Source organism: Triticum urartu, chromosome 7A, assembly GCF_056163025.1.
Source record: "Triticum urartu cultivar PI428250 chromosome 7A, HENAU_Tu73, whole genome shotgun sequence".
Lineage (NCBI taxonomy): Eukaryota > Viridiplantae > Streptophyta > Magnoliopsida > Poales > Poaceae > Triticum > Triticum urartu.
The window spans coordinates 238,874,554-238,884,651 of record NC_141879.1 but is presented as its reverse complement, the minus strand read 5'-3'; the positions used below and the strand labels follow the sequence as shown (position 1 = coordinate 238,884,651).

At 39.7% G+C, this 10,098-nt stretch overlaps 1 long non-coding RNA gene across 1 annotated transcript; it reads left to right on the top strand.

Annotated features, from left to right (window-relative positions):
- Positions 1-217: 217 nt before the first annotated feature.
- Positions 218-1,992, top strand: LOC147959163 (uncharacterized). The gene is made up of 3 exons (XR_015610611.1): positions 218-287; positions 411-507; positions 1,804-1,992. It is a non-coding gene; the product is annotated as an uncharacterized LOC147959163 (long non-coding RNA).
- The last annotated feature ends 8,106 nt before the right edge of the window (positions 1,993-10,098 follow it).

Below are 10,098 nucleotides of genomic sequence, written 5' to 3'. Positions count from 1 at the left end.
CCCAAGGGTGTGTGTTTAGTTGTTTACCTCGTATCTTATCTTTGTCTATAGTCACCAATAGGATTAGAAGTCTGACTGCGTAGAATCTGTATTAAATAGTACATGCCCTTATTATTTCTAACATAAAATCTTGTTTTGTTGACAGTAAGCAACCACCTAATTTTAGGAAGTACCGTGTGGTGGCAAAAAAACTGATATTCAAGACTTCGTTTTCTACAGATGATGATCCAAAATGCATAGAAACATGGGTAGAGATGGGAAACTGTGAAAGCGATGGGAACTATCTGGTACGAACAGTGTCATCATCTTATAATGCTTCATCTATGTACACCATAATGATGCATCGTACGTATCTATCTGTTGTATCTGAAACCGTAATGCAATTAACTGTTGATTTTTCCCTATAACAGGAATACAGGATTGAGCGATCTAGCAGATACTTATGAACTTCTGAAGCTCGGTTGTTCAGATTATCATGGATGAGATGATAAGGAAGCGCCTGATATAGTAAGTGTCGATCTTCCGGTCTTGGCATTTTTAGATTCCTTGAGGTAGCTCAACAAATTTGCTACAATGCTTTGTAGGATCATTTTACAGATTTTACTGAAATGGTACCTGGTTTGAATTTGGTTATTTGCTCTATTTTTTTATTTATTTTCCTAGGAACAATCTACTGTTACAAGTTTTGCTCTTAATTTTGATGTAAATCTCATGTTACCAGGTCCGCCATGACATGAATGCACCGTTGTCCCACTATTTCGTTACACCACAGTACTCATATTTTACTAGCAGTCAGCTAATCAGTGACTGCAGTGATGTTCCCATCATCATGGCTCTGCAAATAGGTGTCCGTGTTATTAAATTAGACATGGTGCTAAATTCTTCTAAAGATGATACTGATATTCTCCATCGAAGTACTGAATATGACTTCCATGGATAGTACTCATATTTATGCCTACCAATCTTTGTAAGTGTGGAACCTATATAATTCTCTTCGTATAAAATACTACTCCATCCATCTCAAAATACTAAAGTTGAACTCAACCAGTGATACTTATTTTGGGATGAATTGAGTACTATTTTGGGAAAGGCATCTAGCTGAGTTTTAATAAAACTCTTCAGATTTGTATGTTGAGATTGTCTTCAGCAAATAATATTTCTATGAGATGTAGATTAACGACAACTAACAAGGACTGCCATGATTAGAGCTACGATTTTGCCCCATGTTTTAGTATGCATTCTTGCAAGCAACAAAGATAAGGACATTGGCATCATGTAGTTTCGGGTAGTGCATGGTTCTATTTAATTAGTTTTTTCACAAAATGGCTAATGGTGCTGGTTGATTAAATGTGTATGTGCATTGAACAAATTGGTCAGAACTGACAACATCATTAAATTCAGAAATTCTGATACAAATAAAGAAGGAGAACAAATGAGCTTCGTATGAATGAGAAAAGTGAGAATGAGCTTCGTATGAATGATGCATGACAAAGTTATCGTATTTACATGCCTGAGTACAGTATATCCTATACACAATATTGTATAGTTCAATGTTAAGTGAGTAAATATACATTTGACACCAACATGTTTGGAAATCCCAGGTCAATCTATTATTTTATAACTACAAAAATTGGTGATTACATGAAAGCATATATAATAAATTCAATTCATTTATCGAACATTTTCTGAACGGGATGTGGCTGCACCGAGATGGCCTGAGCAGGGGAGCACGACGACAATGCTGACACTCTCTTATTTGATTTCAGATTACTGTGCTCACTCCTATCTCTCGCTTGCTTGCAGGCTTTCAAAATTGAAGTTGGGTCGCCGAATTGAGGCCAAGGCCCATGTTGTTCTGCATTTTTATAGATGGTCTTCTGTGATCAAATTGGCGTCTCAATGTAAGGACTGAAGTGATATAGTTATCTTGTTTCAGTTGTTTGCTTTTGCTTATTGATAGAGATAATTATTCCCTATTCAGTAGAGATGCTGTCCAATGAGAGAGTGTCCATGGCGATTTTATCCTGTCCACCCAGCAGTATGAAACGAGCACACACATATGTGTTCTATTCCATCCACCTAAGTTTATGAATCGATCTTTCTTCAAGATATTTATGGAATTTCACCGGTTTCTATGATTTAGTGTTGTGTTGTCAATGTCATCAGGCTCTGGATGATTAGCATTCCACCAACTATATTCCATATATATATGTATTGTTCAGTTCAACAAGGATGCTGATATGATGATTGAGGAAATGAAGCTTAGAGTTGTCTACACATTGCCCAGTGGAAGCTCAGACAACAACGGAGTTACATCTTTGGCATACAGGAGCTTCAGGAACTTCAGGCAGGGCACTATGATTTCTCGGTGAGATTGGCTAGCTTTATGTTCTATGTAGGAAACATATGTTTTGCTAATAAATTTGTAGTGCAAAGGCTAACTGTATCTGCACAAGAGCCGAACCTGAAGAAGTTGAGGGCCCATGCAGCGATTTCAGAACCTAGGGAAAACTAGACTGACTGGTCTTCAAGAAATAAAGGGAAACAGTAAAAAATTATCCATTTATATTGAATTAGGAACAATCTTCTAGCACACACATCTGGTTTGACATTTTGACATTTATATGGATAGAAACATGAGCAGACGCCTACGACCAGACGCCATCGCTTCACACGGTCGCCTTTCGGCCATAAGATTCACCGGCGGGGTACTTGGAGCAGGGAGCCACGGATAGAAACTGACACACCTTATATGCATTATGCGGAACAATCGGTACTACTTGTTTTAGGAGTATGGTTCAAAAATTTGGTACCGACAATGATTAGGTTCCAACGATTCAGTAACCCTTATTTATATGCAGGATAAATTCAGTAGGAAAAGTAACCAATAGAATCTGGGTACAATAAAATGGAAACAAATTACTTCTAGCCCAAACATTAAATTCCAGCATAATTCTTTTGTGTCATTATGTGTGTCTGGGTGTAGCATATGCAACTTTGAAGGTGACGCTGGCGAGGCATTACTATATCTTTCTAAGCTTCCACTCTGTGTTATTTTGTTTGTTTTGGAGATTCATAAATATTTCTATTTTCCGCTTCAGTATTCACTGAAAGGCTGGACTACGTTTACCTTTTGTTCTTTAAAATGGTAGTGTTTGTAATTCGTTTCCCGACATTTTGTGCATCTTCTCGATTCTGGTGGATTGAACTCATGTAAGCTAGCTTTGTAACATTTGGCTGCACATATAAACTGATCTTAACACATCCGTTTGGACTTTTGATTTTATTTTGTCCTCGTAATTTGCAGATTCACATTTTCCCCACCTTTTTGTTTGTTAGTAAAATACTTTAGAACTTATATACTAGCAATAGAATATTAGGACAAACTTTGGGTGGCACTAGGTGCAGCAAAAAATGGTGCCATGGCAGCGGAATTGGACTGACGCTACAGTTCCCACTTTTAAAGGTTTGGTTGACCTTTTCCATGTCATTTATCTTGTGATTGTAGCCCATTTCTTTTGTAAGTGATCAACATTAATACTTGGTTTTGTTACTTAAGGATGTTGGACACTAGTTAAGTATTACAGGCGGATTATGTTGGCTTAATTTGCTACAATTTATGCTCGTTAAGAGAATAGTGGATACAACTATAATATCTATGTAGTGCATTTTTTAGTAATGTAGAAGCTTCTAAATTATTGACTGTGAGTATCTCACACAAACTTATCTACTTTTTCTATGCTTTGTGATTCTATCGTGCCCTATCTTTAGAAGTCACTCTGATTCAGTTAATTCAATGCCCAGCAATATCATCAATTCAACAAGCAGTTACTCGAAATTCCATCGCCCCAAATGGCATAGGATACCTCGGGCGTCCAACTTCTGGCATAAGTTTTTGTGCATTCAAAAATTTAGGAACCTGAACCACAAGGGCAAATGGAAGGCACCTTTGATCGGTAATCCAGGTAACCTCAGCTTCCCCACTACTATACATCCAGACTTCTGCCCGTTTATCTCTTCTGCTAAACTATAATATAGTGAAGCATCAAAGCTCATACGATTTTTCCCTTGTTTGTGCAGAGTACATGGATGATTCTTACACCTATGCTTTTGATAGGCTGATGCACATTGGCGTTGAGCCAAGGTAGGTTAGTGCTTCACAAGGACCAGCTCTAAGCATGACTTGTGCAGATATGGGAAAGAAGCCTAGGTAGGCCTCCTTTCTGAAGAAAAAATATATATGGGAAAGAAGACTAGATGAAAAATTTTGGGGAAGACTTTGGTGAAGAAGAACAAGGTGAATTTTATCTGTTCAACAAAATCAAGTTTGTTCCTGCACTTTGATGTTATGAATCACTGTGTAGTAAGCAGGAGTGCTTCTCAATCAATATTTTATATGTTTGTTAGAAATTGAAGAAACAAATATCTATCTGGCAGTCTATAATGGGTTTTGAGGCTGGTTCATTGCTACACATATAGTGGAGAGCTTCCTAAAAATTGGAGGGGACTTGTTGTAGCCTTATAATGTATTATCATGGGTATTACATTTCTCATTCCATTTGCCAACATTTTGAATGAGTTTAAATGTTAGCACTCTTAGACAATTGACAATGTTTATTCAAAAGATTATACTGCAGTTCTACGTGAGTTTCTCATCATAATTCTTTAAATTTCAAATCAGATACAAGTGCAACAAAATATAGACATGACAAGCTACTGAGCTCTCACATTTGAATGCTAATGCTCCTTTGTAGACATGGGTTTATTACCATGGTGCTAGCATTAGGTTCAACCTTCTAAACTTTTTTTTGCTTTTCTTTGTTATTTCGTGTCTTCTTGCGGTCTATTTTCTATTATATAAAAAGTAGTATTTTTCCATTTAGCTTCTTCATGGTCAACAGGATTCACTAATAGCATGGGCTGGAATTTGTATTGGCTTTGTACAGAGGAATAGCAGTTTCATATTTCTCATACTTGCTTTCCATGTTATTCTGTTGCTGGCTCATAGTTTCACCAATTTACAGTAGCAGGCTTCCAGCTATCTTATGGTTCTATATTTTGTGCATTATTTATCTCTCATGCATAAGAAATTACGCTATACAGAAAGTTGACTTTCAAGAAACAATTATTCCACAACACTTTACGTGGATTCTAAAATGAACATTGAATGTCAAGAAATATTTATTCCAGAAAGTTGCAGTTTGCTTAGGAAACATACAATTCTTGTTGTAAGTAATAGTACTACTGTAACAACTTTTTCGTATTTTTAATTTATATTGGGTGTTGTCATGGTAAGAGACACTTTTGTATTGTGCATATATTTCTTGCTATTTGTTTTCCATCTTGTTGAAGTTGGTAAAATATTTAGACGTCACCTACCCGAGTTTCTGAATGAATGTTGAAGTTTTGTTTGTTGATCTGATAATATGCTAGCCTAGCATCGAACATATTAAAAAATACCACTGAAATTAATGTATTGTGTAATCATGTACATATGTTTGCCTATTCTCTTGTTAGGTGGCATCAACTAAAGCAAGGCTTGGTTTATAAAATGGATGCAAAGCAATTAACATGTTGAATTTTACATGGGAGGAGGGGGTGCACTATATCCTCCATATGACTTTATTCACCAGTTGCTATGTATATTCCTGTTTCCTTTGGCAAGAAATGTATATTCACAGAACTCCTTAATTTGAAAACCATCATGTTGTTATATCTTGACACTTGTGCTTGTGATATAATTCTTGTGTATTCTGAAGTTAAAACACACACAGTACAAACGCCGATGTTTACAAACAGGTACACACACTCATCCTTATGAACTCATGCATGCACACTCTACCCATATGAGCACCTCCAAGATACTGAGCCAGTTGATCTTGAGATTATCGATAAAGATATCGCCCACATGACAATCGTCACTGTTTTCAAATGTATGTGACAATGAGAGAATATTAACGTGAGGTGTTTATTGAATTCATGCTCCAGCCAACTCATCAAAAAATCTGAACTGATGAAGCGAGATGGACAATATATTTCAACTAAATGTAATGCACTATCACGTTTAGGCTTATTTAGTGCTTAGATGTGTGATCGATGTAGAACGTAGGATCTTCTATTTTAATACTGCGTTGGTGGGGTCTTGAACTCAAAAAACCTCTTGGCCTGGATACCATATTGATTCATGCTTCAGCCAACTTATTCAAAAGTTTGAACTAATGAAGAGAGATGGGCAATATATTTCAACTAAATGTAATGTACTATCATCCGTTGATGGAAAGGATATGAACAATGAAAGAGAAGAGAGATGACTATGTGATAGCAAGGTCGGAGGTGAGGTCCAAGGTTTGTCAGAAAATAGGAGGCAGCTAGGGAGAATTAACATTTTTTTATATTTTTTTGCGGGAGAATGCACATGATGTCACGTCTTGTTGCGATGGTGAATATGGAGGAAATGGAAAGGAACGAGATATGAAATGTTACCTTATGTCTTCCCACAATCTTGGTATATATCTAAAAGTATATATTACCTGTATATGTAGAAAAGTTGAGGGACAACATCTTCGTGGAGAAGATAAAAGATGGCCACAACTTATGCTCTTGGACTCATCTATATTTCTCTTGTGCCCGTAGCAACGCACGGGCATTCTACTAGTGTTTTTTTATCGACTGGATGTAGTCGTCTGCGCGTGGATCGCTGGACGAAAGCGGCTGTATGGGCTGGACAATTTGAGGCCCAACTAAGTATCGCGCGCGCCAGGTGCCCTAGTGGGTTCAACCTCCAGCGGTTTAGATGTTTAGTACCACATCGCCTACCAAGCTGCAGCGCGCTAGGCGGGGGGCCTATAAAAGAAGGGGGGGCTGAAGGGTTAGGCACAGATTTTAGCTCAATCCGAGCTATTTTTGGTTCTATTGGTTTAACCAAAAAACGTTCGGTTTGTAACCGAAAAAATCCGAAGATCAAATGGTTTCTATATTTGAAAGGGAAACGTTATTGATCAACCGGCTGATTATAGCTTGCGTGTCCGCCGAGCGCTACACCATGTGGGTCCATTGTTGGATTATTTTTATATACGGTGCGACTCTGACTAAGAGCCTTTCACGTCCACCGTCTTGCTGGATGCCACGCATCTCACGGGATGGACCTAACTTCCCACAATCTCTTCTTTCTGCAACAAAACTACTATTACGACAATAATTAATTGCAGCAAGGCCTCTGTAACATGACGTCCGCTGCAAAAAAAAGTTGCAACATGACCTCCATTGCAAAAAAAGATTGTAACAATGCCTCTATTACAAAAAAAATCTGCAACTTTACCTATGTTTTCCAAAATTTTCTGCAACATGACCCGTGTTGCAGAAAGTTACCGCAACACGACCTTTGTTGCAATGATAGAGGATAATGCTTGGCCACTCATTTCGTCAGATCCACGTCTCGCATCTGCAGCTGTCAGATACAAGCTTCCGTCGCATGCCCAGCCGTCAGATATGAGTTTGATCAGCCGACGCACAACCGGCCAGGACCTTCACCACTAGACGCAGAAGTCCTTTCGCAACAACAACATGTTGCAAAAAGGTTAAGACAAAAAAATCTGCAACATCATCTATGTTGCAGAAGTCCTTCCACAACAATACCCATGTTGGCATAAAGTTAGTACAATTTTTTTTGCAACATCATCTATGTTGTAGAAGTCCTTTCGCAACGACACTCATGTTTCAAAAGAGTTCACACGAAAAAAAACTCCGCAATAGGACCTCTGTTGCAAATGTTTCTGCAACAAGAGGTTTGTTGCAATGGCGAGGAAGGAGTGGCGCCACTGGATGGCCCCGATCAAACAGATGCGAAGGCGGCGGATCTTTCCGCCGGCCGACGCGAGAGTCCCCCGGGAAAAGCTTACCTTCAACCGACTGATAACGCTCACGCGTCCGCCGGCTCCTCGTCCGTTTGATCGTCTGTCGATCTGATGAACGAGATCGTTCCCGCTTCCGCCTCACGCACGGACGTTTTTCTGAAACTTACCCGTTGTTTTAGGACTCATTTGTGCAACTGGATAACGCCTGCAGCTCAGTTGACTCGTGTGGGTGGCTAGGACGGAGGGAGACGGCGATGGGATTTGGGAGGGAGCAGGGGGCGGCAGCGGCGGATGGTGTGGGGCGACCGCGGCGCATCCAGTGCGGTGACGACGATGACGGCGACACAAGCAGGTGTTGCCGCGCTGCTTCCCCCCCCCCCCCCCCCCCCCCGCCCATTTTTTTGGCCGGCCCTGATGATGGTTATCCCCTGCTACGCGGCAGCTCCCCGGCGACTACACGACTCATTGTAGCGGTGCTCCATAGTAGGGAGACGCTCTCGCCGTTGCCACCGAGGTGGATGAAGTAGATGTTATAGGTGGTGTAGATGTGTAGATGTGCAGTACACATTTGGATGTGGCAGATCTAGTGTTGCATAATTTTTTTATTTGACTTTTAGATGCGCTGCTGGAGCTCATGCTATCCCCTTGGTGTGTTGCTTGTCTGAATGTTTGTAGCTCAAAACTTCTGTAGCATTTTCACCTGGAAGTTAGTGATGCATGATTTTGATGTGTTGTACGGAATTAGTGGATGTGTTGTACGGAATTAGTGGTACAAACTTGATGTGCTGCAGGAAAATAGTGATGCAGGATTGATGTGTTTCCTGGTTTTTTTTAGTCCAAAGCTTCTGTAACTCATGTAGTTATCCAATTTGTAGTTTCAGAGAAACATATATGTAGTTTTTGCAATTTTTGCAACATGGGTCCTGTTGCAGAAAATTAGATGTGGGGGAGATGTTGTTTTAATTTTTGCAACAAGGGTCTTGTTGCAGAAAATTAGATGCAATGGAAGATGTTGCATTTTTTACAACAAGGATCTTGTTGCAGAAAATTAGACGCGTGAAAGATGTTGCAGAAAATTAGACGCGTGAAAAATGTTGTTGCAGAAAATTAGACGCGGCGGGAGATGTTGTTGCATTTTTTCTAAGGGTCTTGTTGCAGAAAACTAAAGAAGAAGAGGTTTTGCAACATGAGTCTTGTTGCAGAAAGTTATACAAGATGAGGTTTCACAACAAAGGTCTTGTTGCAGGAAATCAGAGAAGACCAGATCTTGCAACAAGAGCATTGTTTTTTGACCAGAAATAGTAGGAGTACCTCCCACTTTGTTATATATTAGAATAAGTTAGTGTCTCTGTACATTGTAATTACAATCCATCCCCCTTTGGGGGTGGGATGCAGGTGCTAATTTACAGGGAAGCAAGGATTATTGAAATGTATTGTTTGTGTTCTTCTCTAACCCTATGGGTGAGCAGGGAAAAGTCAGCCTTAAGTCTATCCAACCAGGAAGTTTTGGAGGGTATGATCTTTCTAAAGTGCTTGTTATTGCGCTCCTTCCATATACTCCAGGCAGCCAGCAAAAATAGCTCTATAAAGAGTGGCCTATTCCAGTCTTCTTTTGCTTTGGAGATGTTGTTTAATCTTGTGTTGCCCTGAGGCCAAGAGAGGCCAAGGTGGGACCAGCAGTCAGAGCTGAAGTGGCACTCGAAGAAGCGATGCTCCAACGTCTCCTCAATTGGTAATCCACAAAGAATGCAGTCATGAACATCTCCAATATTGTAATGTCATCGTTTAAGCATATTCCTGGTGTTGAGGCGGTCAGAAAGTAGCAGCCACCCGAAGACTTTTATTTTCATGGTTGACTTAGATTTCCAAATCCATCCGAAAGCTTCATGCACTTGAATTTCTATGAAGTAGAATGTATAGTATTGTTTTGCAGAGAAAAGGTTGGTGTCCCAAACATATGTCCACTTGTCAATCTCATTGGAGAGCTGAACTTCGGAAACTTCAGATTGTAACTGTCTCAATTCTGCATGTGCTTGTGGGGAGAGTGGTAAATGAAACGCCTCTTGTAAAGTGGTGATGCCCAAGAATTGTTTGACAGACAGATCCTCATTTTTGGCGTATGAGAGAGCTCGAGGATATGATTCAGCGAGTATCTCCTCTCTCCACATATCTTTCCAAAAGAGTACATTTTCACCATTACCCACGCTCACCTTTGAAATACCCCGGTAAGTTGGTATTAGCTTGA